The sequence below is a fragment of the Aptenodytes patagonicus genome, chromosome 2, assembly GCF_965638725.1.
Source record: "Aptenodytes patagonicus chromosome 2, bAptPat1.pri.cur, whole genome shotgun sequence".
Taxonomy (NCBI): domain Eukaryota; kingdom Metazoa; phylum Chordata; class Aves; order Sphenisciformes; family Spheniscidae; genus Aptenodytes; species Aptenodytes patagonicus.
The window spans coordinates 12,224,178-12,238,522 of record NC_134950.1 but is presented as its reverse complement, the minus strand read 5'-3'; the positions used below and the strand labels follow the sequence as shown (position 1 = coordinate 12,238,522).

Below are 14,345 nucleotides of genomic sequence, written 5' to 3'. Positions count from 1 at the left end.
AACAGAAGTGCATCAGGAGTATGCTGAAAGCACTGCCCGTCTCCACTTCACTTCCAAGCAGGTCCCTGGCAAAAAGTCATGACATTCTCCAGTAGCTATAACTTCCTGAAAAGAAATACTGAGGCCACATTAGCAAACTTTTCATCAAACCAAGAGTACGTTGGGTGTGTGACCTGGGCTCCATTCACTGCTCTGCAGCTATGCAAGTTAAACTACTGTGCCTTGGGCTCTCAGTTTATAAAATGAGGCTGTGAATTACCTGCTTCTCTGACATACTACAATAATTCATCCATTAAGGCAAACAATGCTTGGGAACGGTGTAAAGACATGCTTCGAAACTGGAGACAAGAGCCGTATTCATCAGAATTCCCACTCAAAGAAAGTGGCTTAACAAAATGCTCCTGTCAAATTTGATCAGAAAGTGGGTGATAACATCAGCTTTATGTCTCATAAGTAAAAGGCAACTCTGTGAGGCAAAACGTGCTTTTGCTCTCACCTTCCCTGCTTCTCCCTATTCCTGCCTAAGCCTGTAAAAGACCAAAAACCTTCTTCATGTAAGATAATTAAACAAAAGCCTGTGGACCACGACACTACAATGAGTCGGCATAAATGGCACAAATTATTTTCTTTCGATGCTTGCTTGTAATTCAACATTGCAGAGAGACAACAGGGAGAGACTGTAGGAAAGAGACTCAATTGTTATACTGGAGTCATTATGTTTGTATTTAATAATGATCATATATCAAGGAAATGATTATTTGATGAAAAGTGCAGCTGTACAACTGCACAGCCTCTGTATACTCCAAACAATGCACTACAATCAACCTCTTACCTTCCTCCTCTCACTTCACTGTTGAGCAACCCCAGAAGGCTCAGATGACGACTGCCTTTCAGGAAGTGCCTTTAAGGTTCCAACTTACTAACGAGCTCATCTTTATCTTCAAGGGCGGAGTCCAAATGTGCCAGCTACTTCCCTCTTTCCCAAAAGGGAGAGAATGATGAAAAAATGGGTGTAATACTTTTGTAATTTCAAAGTTATCAGAAGAGGTTTCCATTTTTGAGCAAAGATTAAAGCAGGAGCGGAACAGAGGCTAGATTATTAAACACAGCTCTGAACACGGAGGCTATGACAGGATGACTAACAGTAAGACATTTTAAGTTAAAGGTCATTACTCAACCCTTATCCAAAATCATGCTGTTGGAAGAGCAAGCAGTTTCCATCACTGATTACGTGGGGCATGGACCTTGATCTTGCAAAACTGTTTACGCGGATGCCTCCGTGAAACTCAAGGATGATGGGATCAGTGCCAGGGTGTTACAGCAGACAGGGAAAAAAGGAGGGCTTTTGCCTAAAAGTGACCAGCACAGAGGTTGTAAGCATTACCACTGGGACAGAAACCTGAAAATAGAGCTATGGTAGCACTTTATGTTTCAGGGTGTCAACGGCCTCCAGGTAAGCCTTGTAAGTTGGAAAAACACATCAAGAACTGCAGACAACAGAGGGATGTTCAGCATCTACCAGCCAGGAAAAGAAAACAGGACACCCTTATTCCTACAGCTACTAAGAGACTTTCTGAGCAGCGCTTGGCATAGTCTCTGAAAGTTGTTGCTCAGAATCAGCTAAAAACTATTTCCTGAAGTAATTTTAAAAAAAAGTTTTAATTTAGACATCTTTCAGAGAAGACTGGATCAACAAATGCAGATTCAAGGTCAAACTCACCTAAGGATTTTAGATTAACCAAATTTAATAAAACAACTGTGGCAGACCATTGTCATGTACTGCATCTCTGTGGTTGTCATTGCAAAGGAACTTGCAATGCTCAGTCGAGCACCCCTTCGGGTAAATTACTTGGAAAACATACTTCTAGAGACCTGATGTGAAGTTGTCACATTTGCTAGTCCCAGACAATCCTGAGAAGAAAATGTGGTAGGTGGTTTATTTTCTCTTTTGCAGAAGAAAATTGTTCATGGATGAGACAGGCAGGATCTCAAATTGCATTTGCATTGATTTTAAAGGAGGAAGAAGAGTTAAGAAGAGTGGCAGCTAGTTAAAGCAGTGAAGAAGCAAAAGGAACAGGAAGCCTGAGCCATCCCTAGCCCACAGCCTGCTCTGGCAACCGCCAGCTTTAGGAAGTTCTTAAAACAGACTATGACCATGTTCCAGTCAGTATGTTAACAAACATGCAAGAAAGCTCTTATGACTTCTTCTGATCTAGCTTATTCCTCTGCTCAGCAGCATTTTTGCTTACCCTAGCTGTTCTCCTAGCAGAGCACTGGGCAAAATCCTCCCCCCATGGGAGTCAATACGAGCATTGCCATTAAACAAGCAGGGTCAGAATTTCACCCATGCACACGGAGGTCACTACGCCATCTGTCTGACATATTAAATATGGCCATGAACCAGCCCTGCTATGATCTTTGGACAGTTTGGGTCTAGTCAGCCTTCAGGGCATGCCGAAAAGCTCACCTGTGGCCCTCTGCTTTTAAAGAGGATGTCACACACACAGGTGGCTGAAAATGCTTTGGGAAGGTTTAAGTTAAGTTATTGTAGGATGCATCGATTCAGTTTTGGAGACACTAACAAGTCTGTCATTGATTCAGAAACTTGTAAGAGACACAAAATGCATCACTGAACCGTGACATCCTGTTAGAGAGCAGTAAAAGTCCAGGCAGAAGTGCTTCCCAGTAACAAAAGCCTCAAGTTCGAGCATGTTTGTGTCAGGAGTGCAAGCTGGCTTGGTCCCTCCTCCTCTCCCTTTCATAAACGGTGTTGCCAGCACAGACAGCAGTGTTTTGCTTCTGGAGATTTCTTTCAAGAATTAATATCCATCCCTCCTCACAGGTGCTTGCTGCTTGTTTTCATGAACCCAGAGTTCTGCATCAAGGTTTTAATACCACAAAAATAAAGCATCATTAGAAACAGATTTGCTTAGAAGAGCAAATACCACACTTGTGTTTTCCAAGGGCCGTTATTTACATTTTATTCTTTGGAATACAAATAATTTCATTACTGAAAACACACAGAGTCTGCTAAACATCTGTACTCACAACGAAGCTATGCCCACTAATATTGTCCACACCTTTCCCCCATTTCTTTTCAAATTTATACTCGAACGTATTTCTGAAATCATTCCATGAATAGCTACGTAAACCTAATGGTCTTAATCTGAGCAGATCCAACTGCTTTACTCCAAATGCTACACCTGCTAACGGCTTAAGAAAGGCAGGCAACATGAGTCATCAAGTTTGCTCTCCAAAAAAAAAAAAAAGGAGCACGCTAATAAAAAGGAGTCTTTATAATGAAAAGGTAATTCCTGAAGAACGTGAGGCCAAGTCTGCGTGCTATTTTGGGGTAACCCCTCACCTGTGCAACATCCCAGAGCTGAGCCGCAAGCTGAGGGGTATCTAAGGGCCGGCTCCATCAGCCAGGGATACTCGCTGCACCGAGGACCATGCTCCACTGCGTGCTCCAGATGGCGAAAAGATGGAGACCTGGTTCAGACCTATTTAGATAGCCAGACCCATTGATCTCCACACCTTCATGAATCTGGCTCTAAATGAACACTTAATGTCAACCTGATGTGTGCAGAAGGCAGTAACTCAAGATCCTTATGTTCTTCTGAAGTACAGCTCTTTATTTTGTCTGTGCACAGCTATGAACTGTGATGTAATCTGATTAGACGCCAGCAATATTCAATGAGGGGAAGGGATAATACACTTAGAGCAAATGGCTTGGAACACCAAGTGCAATTCCACCGCACGTTCAGCAGAACACGCACTGCTTACATTGAACTGGCAGCTTCCACGGGGACTGTGAAAAGCCTACAGGTATCTCTCTCCTCTTCGTGTTTAGCTATTGGCCTTGCAAACACCTCTGGCCCCAAAAGTCAGAAGTTCCATAGCTCAGGTTTCCCAACCACCTGTGCTGCTGATCCCAGTCCAGCAAGGATTTCAGCTACCAAATGGCTGCTGCCTCCGAAGCACAAAATCAAGCACAACCAGGACAAGCAAGTGCAAAAAGCAGAAGAAAAGATTTTTTTTTAAAAATCCAAGTCAGCAGATCTAACTGAAACCCCACAGCAAGCAGATCTGCAGAATAAGACAGTGCTATTTTTACATGCCGTCACTTCTTTCAACAGAGCATGCTTCCTTAGTGAACGGAGGGAAAGATCATGGAGGGATAAAGGGAGGTAAAAATCATTTAAACCCCCTTTAAGAAATCATCAGTTCAAGAAATTTTAGAGAAAGTCCATTATGTTTCAGTTAGTTATACAGAGATAACAGCATCATCAACCCATCAAAAGACTCAATGCACACCTAAGCACTGAGCACAGCATTTTCGTCCTTCGGCGCAAGGGGAAGCTCTGCCCCGGCCCCAGGTATTCAGGGACGTGGTTCCCTCTCGCTGGGGCAACCTCGTGCCTTTGCTCAGCGTTAACAATCTCTAACTGCAACTGGCGTATATGGGGGGCATGCTGGTGGTGACGCTTCAAAAAGCACGAAATCCTCTTTCTGGTACTTTCTCAAGGCAGCTGCTCTGTGTGCTCCAAAGGCCATTGAAAATCGTCTCAAATACATATTGAAATATCCATGGCTTAACCTCACCCCCCCCGATTTATTTAGTGTGCCTCCAAACTCATTTCAGCTTGGCTTGGTAGAAGCCTTAAAAACACACCACCTTTGCAGACTTCTCAAACTCAGGAGCCTCGTCAGCAGACACACGGAGAACCTGCACACCTCTTGAATCGAGTGGCAGGTAACGAAAGGGTAACAAGAATCCAGGGCACTAGTGTTTACAGTTATCCAGACTGCCCCAAAGCTCATTTTGCCCAGTGCTATATTTAAAGACAGTTGTGCTGTTCATCAGGTCAGCTCTCAAACAGTTAACTAGTTTTGTCCTCACTGATAGGCTTTTTTTTTTTTTGGCAGCATCCCACTTATTTTCAGCTTCCTCAACCTTACTACAATATAATGAATTTTCACAAAAAGCAAGAGAGAATGTCACCACATGGGTTTGACACCAGCTGGCCGCTTAAGCCCACAGTATGAAGGAATTTGATACACAACACTGAACTCGGCTTAAAAAAAAAAAAGTAATATTCCACCTGTTACAGTAAGTGAAATGAGGACAGTCATCTCCAAGCAGAGAAACCAGAGGTCTTTGCGCTTTTGGCCACAAACTCAATAAACAGGTGCTCAGAAAGACACAGCAAACTCTGAATTCAAACTTTTGAATTTAAAAAGGTACGGGCATTTTCTCCTTTACTTGTAAGCAGCAAGTAAAGCAAGCTTCACACACGAACAAGGCTGCATGCAGATCAGGTGAGACAGCTTACAAGCACAGGGCCGTGCTCCCCAGATCTTTGGCTGCTTTGAACGCACAGATTCACATGCTCCGCAGGCAAACTCCTGTTTATCCCACAAATCCTTCCAAACAATCTACGCTGTCAGGCTGCATTTAAAGTGTGCCTGCTTAAACCATGAAGAGTGCAGCAGGAGAAAAGCTTCAAGAGTTCTTTGATTCACAAAAATAAAAAAGCACATCTTGTAGAAAAGATCAAATGAAGCTGCAGGGGTGTACGGCATTACAAACACGGCATACAAGACACTTAGCAGTGCTGATTGGCACGCAAACACCAAGGACATGCTTATCTCTTTCTGCGAGGACAGAGCAACCGCATTTCTTCTTCCAAACAAGCTCCGCTGGACTGTAGCAAACACGTCTCGACCACTGGAACAGCAGATGCACATAATTCTGCTGTACTTGCCTGCTGTGACACACACACATGCAATGCATACCAGGTCTGTAAGATCTGTGTAAGAAGGCTAAGTTTTAAAATCTCACTCAATCACCCTTAGTAAGAACAACTGCAAGAAGCTTCAGGAAACCAGGATTTGAATCAATGAAAAAGACTAGAAACTAAAAGACAGAAGGAAAACAAAGATTAATTAAGAACAGGGCTTTGCAAATCCTGAAATTTAAGCCTTGAAAGGGGAGCAGAAGCTATCCTGTGCCCACAGAAGTTGTTTTACAGCACTGCTTCTCCATCATTTTAGCTGTTCCCTCACTGCAGTACAGAACACTTTTTGTACCTCCTCCCATTGAACAGTCCCTCAGAGAGGAGCAGGAGGGGATTCACACCTAACACTCCACGCAGGACAAACCTTCAGAGTACTATTACCATTCTAGCCAAGTCCTGCTCATCTTACAGCCCTTAATCATCAAACCAACTGGGGCTGGGCAGTTTTAAATAAAGCTGCGATCCATATACAGAGTGCTGCTAAGGCTTTCGTAGCAATAGCATGCAAAACTATGCTAATACCCTTCTTAGGGGATGCCCCTCCTTCCACAGTAGGGAAGTCCATGTGCCTGTACTGCTCCCCTCCAAATACTGGTGTGACGTGTTTGGTTATTGGTCCTTCCTTTCAGCATCTCATGAAAAAAACAGGGTGACAAAACTGGAAGGGACCTCAGGAGGCCGTGTGGTCTGCTCCCCCACTAAAAGCAGGGCCAACTTTGATGAGGTTCCTGGGGGTCTGTCCAGTCCAGCTTTGAGTGTCTCTAGGGGTGGAGATTCCTGGGCTTCTCTTCCAGTTGCTGACTAGTGCCACTGTGAAAATTGTTTTCCTTACCTAAAATCCAGAGTCCATTTTCCCAGCAGTTCAAACCTGCAGTTTTCCAAGCACCTCCTGGGAGGCTGTGCTCCACAGACACTGCTTCGTCAAGATAACACAGTAAATACATGTGGAAAGTGCTTATTGGTTTTATCCAGGTAAAAGCTTTGATGTCAAAGGAATTCAAACATCTGTGGTATTTTCAAAATGACATAAAACCAATTAAAGTTCACCTACAAAAAGCAGCCAGCCCAAGCGCTAACTTGTTCAAATGCATCCATGTATGTTTATTCTTGCTGCATTTCTTAGGGTTTCTCAAAAAATGAATTCACAGTACTTTACAGTTAAGCTGATTTTAGTACAGAAATATTCATCTGGTCATTTGACATCTCTGGTAATGCAGGAAATCCATCTAAACCTCACAGCTCCTCACACGCTCTGATGCTCCCTTGTTCTTCTAACAGACCTCATCAACCTGCACCTACAAGACACAGTTGGCTGTGACCTATTGCTATTAATTTGTCTATTAAAGACAAAAGGAAGTGTCAAAGTTGGATGGAGGATTTCTGACCTAGGCTTTAAGCACTGTAATGCACAAGACTAGCATATAAATTACAAGTTTAGAGGAAAGTGCTCAGAAAGGGTCACCTCCTATTTAGAATTTATTAACTATTCCCCCCAGAGACCACCTTGATTTAGTACCATGTAACCCATATTCCCACATTTCACAGTGATATTGTTACACGAAAGGTTTCTCTTCCTTCCATCCTGCTCAGCCATGTGAAGCAGGAACGATCAATTCACCCAGCTCTTCTCCCAAAGATGGTCAGCTGGAGGGACAGGTCGCTCAGAAATTACACACACACAAATGTGCACACAGTTACAGGGAGTTTGAGGAAGCACACATTTGTGACACTGTGCTGGACATGCTGGGGAAGAAAAGCCTTGGATCACTCAACAGAAAGTCATCTTGCCATGTGGTCTCAAAACCAGTTTGTAACACACAGGGCCAACAGAGATGATGAGATTTTATTTTGCTAACTGAAGGGAGAGCCCCTGGGTTTTGGAAGCTTTAAGACTTGGGCTCTGGTCCCAAATCCCCAAGCGTAAGCTTGACTCAAATCCATCTGCTGCTCACCAGCGTGTTCAGCTCTGTCCTAGACTGAAAGGCAGAAATCTTGGAAGACAGTGAAAAATACAGTCTGCAGAATAAGATGCAGCCGCTTTGAAAATTGTGCAGGAAAGAGGCAGTACTGAATTGCCCACCTTCCCCTGATGGGTAGTAATGCCTTAAGGCACCGATTCACGAGATGAGTTTTTCAGAACGATGGTGTGTACCCTACCCCTAGTCCACAGGCAGTGCCAAGCCCAGGCTGCCGTACAGCTGTGTCGAGATCACAGCAAACCAAACGCAGCAGAGAACAAAGCATCTTCTCACCCTGCACCCATCAACGAGCAACCCCCACATGAGCTGCTCAACACCACCTGCGTGCCTATATTTCAAGTCTGCACTGAGAAGTAATTTATGGTTTTATTTAAGGGGAGCTTCTCAAAAGAGGGCAAAGGTGCCTCAAACTGTTTTCCCCAGAGTAAAGTGCATCTGCAGACAGTTCTTGAGGAGAGGCTAACACACGGGAATTTAATAACACGATACCGTTCTCGTTCCTTGACATTCTCCTGGGCATTGCAGGGTCAACGCAGGCCAAAACTTTTGCAAATTTAAAGTTGCAGTTAAAAAGAAAAACACACACACACACACACTTTTCACATAATTTATAGACCAGACACAACTTGTTCCAGAAAGAATCAATCCGTTTCTCCCGCTTGTACAAATACCCACCAACCAACTTAACCACGCTAAACGGCCAAACATGCCAAAGTGAAAATGAACCTTAATAATGTGATACAAACAAGATTTTAAAATATATATTTTTTTAATGTGCTCATTTTTAATGTGGTCAACTTCTGCAGTTACGCTCCAGTAAGCGTGACGTATCATCAGTCTTCATAGACTTCCAATGTAACAGCAGTTTCTGATTTATTTCCCCCCATCCCACATCCTCTTCAGAGTCCATTTCTATTTCAAGCATCAGTACCCAACGCTTGCAACATCTGCACGTTGCCAAGCCAGTTTATCTATGGAAAAATGGATACGAACTACTTGCCAACAGAAGAAAATACATCCTGTGCTGAAAACTATGGCTAGCTCGTGCTTTTTCCATCTATCTCTAAATACAGCAATGCCAACTGCTAATTAAAGTAGACAGGTTCAAATGGTGTAAAAGCTGTAATCACAGTATGACACGTGTAAGTCTCTAAATATATATATATTAAAAAATGAGGCTAAAAAACCCTCCAACCAAGATCCTGTAAAGGTTTAAGCACTCTCAGCTTTTTACACTGCATTAAGGAGAACAGAGAGCTGCTGACAAAGGCTATCCTGTGCAGAAAGCACAAGATACGCAGTAAGAAGCACAGAAAACACAGACCGTGAGATCTGTCGTTACATGGTACTAAAGCCACGCTCTCCTCAGGCTCCCGAGGAGCCCTTCGGCTGCCCGAGTATCTGTCCATGACGTAAGCTGACAGTAACTGCAATGCAGCACTCGCACGGGCGCCGATTATCTCTGGATGTCTTCCGAGGCAGCAGCACCGTCACTCATCCTGAGTGAACTCAAGGGCACGCCTTGAACAGAAATAATTGCCACGTTTAATCTGTCCAGCTGCAATCCATTTCAGATACAACCGTTTGCAATAGGCTTTAGCCTAGATTTTTGAAACAGTTTGTTTAAAGTAGGTAAAACAAATTATTCAATTAAAAAGATAGCCCCCAAAGAACTGGTTTTTGGTATGGGAGTAAGGACAGTATAATTGGGTCTTGATGTAAGCAGTATTTCTCTGGTTCAGAAAAAAATCTGTCCAAAGAAAGTAGTTAGTCTTGTTAATTTGCCATTCCCAAAAGGATCAAAAGGCCATGAAAGGCACGGCTTGCAGGTCAGACTATAATAAAAGAAGATCAAGGTACCTCAGTTGGCAACCCAGGATAAACCAGCAATACACGTGGGATATATTCTATGCCGTGCATCATTTTCCTATCTGGGAGATGTGGCAAAAGGTGGGAAGCACTAAAAAAATCCTGTGGAGAGTGATGAATTGTAAATGTTAACAAAAACAGAATCACACTCAAGGAGCTTCAGTTTATCTACTAACAAAGCTTTACACCAGGTTTGCTAAAACGAAGGCGAGCTAGGGGCAAATGTGGGCATGAAAGAATTAAAAAATACATTGAGCTCCAAAGAGATACACGGCGAGTTATCCGCTATGAAAACAAAATTAAACCTAACACTATTTTAAAGCACTTAAGAAGGTGATTGAAGACAAAATAGGTACAAATCAGCATCAGCAATTACCCATCCAGTGTCTTCCGCCCCTTACTAGAGGCAGCTCTTACAAGTCAAGTCAGCAGTTGTGATGGGCAGGAGGAGGAAGAGGATCCTCAGGGACTGTTTTTCTACCAAGAACTGAACATGAGAAGACTCCGCTTTAAACCTAAAGCACATACAGAAGGTGGTACGATATGGCTTCCTTTGAAGTTTGACTGCCTTTTGCAAAAGGAAGAAAAAATAATATCGAAAGAAATGAGCTTGCAAAAAAGGTGAAGAGATCTTTTAGCAGAAGCTATTTTCCGAGAGGGCATGACCTTCCTTCAGCCCGACCTCTGCGTGGGGCAGCCTCCAGGGAGTCACATGGACAGGGTGCTCCTCATCCAAATGTAGCTGCTGGCTACTAAAAATGCACCTTTCCTTTAAGGTTTTGTTAACAGAGGCATGCTGGACGCATTTCAAATAACTTTGATGCTACCGGGCTTTGCCAGGCAATAGTGTGAAACACTGACCTATCTCTAACCTGGAGAAGTCAAACTAGGGAGGACTACGACCGCTTGGGGCAGGATGACCACTTACCTTAGTCATCTCTCTGCCAAGGCGCACTCCAAGCAAAAATGTTCTGACAAGCAGGCAGAGACCAAAAGTAAAAGTCCTGTGCAATTTGCTCATGTAAAAATATACCCCCCGTCATTTATTCTGCCATCTGTTAGTGAGGTCAAAGGTCAACCCGAAATCTAGGCATGCCACCAGCCCTCATGGGTGAGGCACCCTACTTTCTGCAGCCAGCAGTGCACAAGTGTTTGATGGGCTCAAGATCTCCGCCAGCTTTCTTGGGCTCTCCAGCCAAAGTGACATGGTGCATTTGGAGCAAGGCTGACCAGGGGCAGCCTTAGGCACAGTGCAAACCCAGGCACAAATGTCGGTCTCTGGATCTGCAGCAGGATGCTGTTATCCACCCTATTTCTTTAGAGGTTTTGGCCCCTTCTGTCTCTATGTGACTGGCATCAACATCTCCCAACAACAGTTCTGTAGTTCTGGAAAAGACTACTAGTGCATCCAAGGATCCCTCCTAAAAATAAGAAGAACCACTAGAGATGAGAACACCAGAAAGAGGGGCATAAGGACAGAAATCAACACAGAGCACCAACACCTCATCAGATGTCAGACCAAGGTCCATCCTCCCTCAGATCACAAAATAGCTGTCTGTAGCCTAGACCTCTCCTCTAGATAAAAGTGTTGCTCAGCTTCACATGCTTGTTGGTCACCAAGGTACGAGAACTTGGCAGCCGATAGGAAACACGTTGTTCCGGCACTGTGCTCCCTCTGACCCATTCCAAAAGTAAGGAAACGGTCAAGCTCAAAACATGCCAGTGGTCTACCAATTTAGTACAGCCAACACTTCCGAAAGGAAAAACTTCCAGGCTTAAGTCACACACAGTCTTTAACCCAGCCTCTCAAGCACTCTAGTTCATTTATAGCAGGATATGCTTCCTGCCATAAAACATCCATATGCAGAAAATATTGCAAACTTCCTTCAAAATCTATATTTAAATTGGCATGATAACGCACTGCTGATATCACTGCTGATATTCACTGCTCATCACTGACTTTTAAAGTGAGCTAGAGGTTTAGAAGCTTTAGCCCTGGTTTCTGTTATTTTATCTGCAAGTTTCCTCCATCACCATCCGAACACTCCTCCAGGAAAGCCGCCAAGACAGACACCACCTGTCCTGGTGACTCACGGCAGTGAATTGGATGCGATCTAAGCACTGTGAATCATCAAGAAGAGCTATTCAAACCAAGTCCAGCATTTTGATAAGAAAAGTGTATCACCTTCATCAACCTGGAAGGCTCTTCTACAGCAGAGAGCATAGAGGATCTGCCAGGCAAAGAACCAAGTCCTCTCTCTACAAAACCTTCCCGACGATTGCTTTGGTGACCTCAAGGACAACCACAGGGACAGGAATGATAGTCTTGTCCAAGTGACAGAGTTCCCCTGCTCACCTGCATGGACCAGTTAACTCCAGAAAGAAACTCCAGTCTGTTCTTTTCTCAGCCAACACAGTAAAATCAGAGGTCTATAGCCTCTTTAGGCAGAACTAGGAAAACTCTGTTTCCTGTAAGAAGCTCTTGATCCAGTGAACAATAAAGCACTATTAAATCCAAAATACTGAACACATCTGGCTGTGGGAACAGTAGCCTGAGCTCCAGTTTTACTCCTGGAATTCCCTGTGATGAACAAGAATGAACCCCCCCAGATACCTGTGATTCAAATTTTAGGAGAATTTCATTCTCCACTGAAGACCAATGCCATACTGGTGGTGTTTTGGGGAAATCTGGGCAAAGCTAAAGCAACATTTTTCAGCATGGCCTCTCTCATAAACGAATGCATCGAGGTCCACAGTGTGAGCCTGAAGGGTAAGCATGCTGAGCCTCATCCTCAGAATACGGATCTCCAAAGAGCATCTTATCCATTTCCCCTAGTAACTTCAGACATAACACCAAGCGGGGGCGGGGGGGGAGAGCAGGGGGGAAGGCAACACTATTACAATTTCTGTGACTATGACCTTTAAATGTTTAACTAGCAATCTATTATTTGCAGTCAAGATAAAGCAGCAGGTGATTAGCTTCACTATGAGTCACTATGCCCCTGTAGTGCAATAATTCAGTTAGACACTTTAACAGCCTTCAATTTTGTTCAGGATCTGGTTACTAGAGCCACAGTCCCCTCACTACAATTCTGTTTTGCCTTGCAAGCTAAGCAGGGTCAGTCCAGGTCAGCGCTGGATTGAAGGAGCAGTCTCGTAGAAAATCCCAGATGCTCCAAGAAATGGGGCTGGTGTTTCCGGAGGAGACAGTGTGAACAAAAGCTCTGGGAGAAGGTCTGGAGCTTGTGCCTGGATACAAGCTGCAAGCTTTCGGTGAGCTACAACCGAGACCCTGACCTCTCCTACTCGCTGATCTCAAGATACACGTATTTCACTTGTTTGAGCTATCCTCCAGCTAAATCGGACACACTAGTCTTCATTTTCTGTTGTGACTGCTGTGAATATACTCTTAAGGGGCTGTCTTGCATATCCAGAAATGGCTTCAATGTGGTGGTGTGTGAACACCACACTTTCACCTTCTGCCTGATCCATTCTTCAGCTGGTGTTATGGTATCAGGAAATTGCTGGAGCAGCTAAATAAAGTTTCCCGTGTAATATGTAACGCACAACTTCATCATCGTTCAACCACACCTGGATTTTAGAAGTTATACAGGAAAGTATCTGCAAGCTTGAACTGCGTTCTTGACAGCCAAGGTTCTTCCCCCTCCTCCTGAGTAATTTCTTTTTCCCCAACAGCTTGAAAACCAATTCTGAAAAGGAAAAACATATTTCCCTCCTCCCCATAGCTGAGTCAGCAATGGCAACAGCAAAATCCCAGAGCATGCATGTACCCTGCTGACCTCTGGACCTCTAGAACTGTTTCACTTTCCTTCAGCACTTGAGTTCTCCAACCCCAGGCGCAGGCACAATGTACTTGAGTTGCACTCGTGCTCGCAGGACCAGCCCCTGATTTCTGCTCCCAGTCCAGAGGGTTACCAAAACACAAAGATAAATTAGCGGGAAGGGTAAATGTTCTTTCCATCAACCCATGGCCAAATAGGCTTACCAAGAATCAAACTACACACAATACCTCCTGTTCTAAGACTGCACCATGGGGCATACAGGTTAAGTTTAAAAATTTACTTTTTTAAGTTTTAGCTTAAAAATTACCTTTGGTCACCCTTTACTGACCATTTCATAAAGCTTAGTAATCCATTACTGGCTGCAAGCTAATAGGTAAGTGCTTTAGCTCAGACAACATCTGCTCATGGGTTTTGATCCAGAGATCCTCGGTTGAAACTCCACTGCTGTGGTCTGTCCATTAGGGTTGTATAGTCGTAACAATTAAGAAACAACAAATGACAAACTTTCACAGAGAGCAATGAAACATTTTTGTTCTACTGCAGGTAGTTCGATCAAAGCCTTTTATTAAATATTCTTCCACTTCTTAAACCAAGTGTTCTGCACTATGGAAAGGATTATTTTTATCTCATACCTACACTGGTTGTATTTATAAGGCCATGTTTAGTACGATATGTTTTTCTAATTCAGGATTAGACTCACCAAGAGTCTTATCAACACATCAGTCAGGGGTTTGCAAGGAAAATATTTGTACCATAAGCTCCAGCATGTATGCATATAGCTTCATTAACATAAACACATTCATCCCACTAAAAACTGCATTTTCATTAGGCGTTGCACTGCTATTCACGGAAGTGTTAAAGCAGGGTTACTGCTTAATGGGTCTAATATTACT

At 43.7% G+C, this 14,345-nt stretch overlaps 1 protein-coding gene across 12 annotated transcripts in view; it reads right to left on the bottom strand.

Moving 5' to 3' along the window:
* The window catches only part of MTSS1 (MTSS I-BAR domain containing 1), a 131,025-nt gene that overhangs the window by 40,288 nt on the left and 76,392 nt on the right, over positions 1 to 14,345 (bottom strand). Inside the window, exon 1 of one of the 12 annotated variants that reach the window (XM_076329123.1) lies at positions 833 to 851. The exons of the other annotated variants lie outside the window; for them this stretch is intronic. The gene's annotated coding sequence lies outside the window, so the exon portion shown is untranslated. Of the gene's footprint in view, positions 1 to 832; positions 852 to 14,345 lie in introns of those variants that run through there. 12 annotated transcript variants of the gene reach the window in all.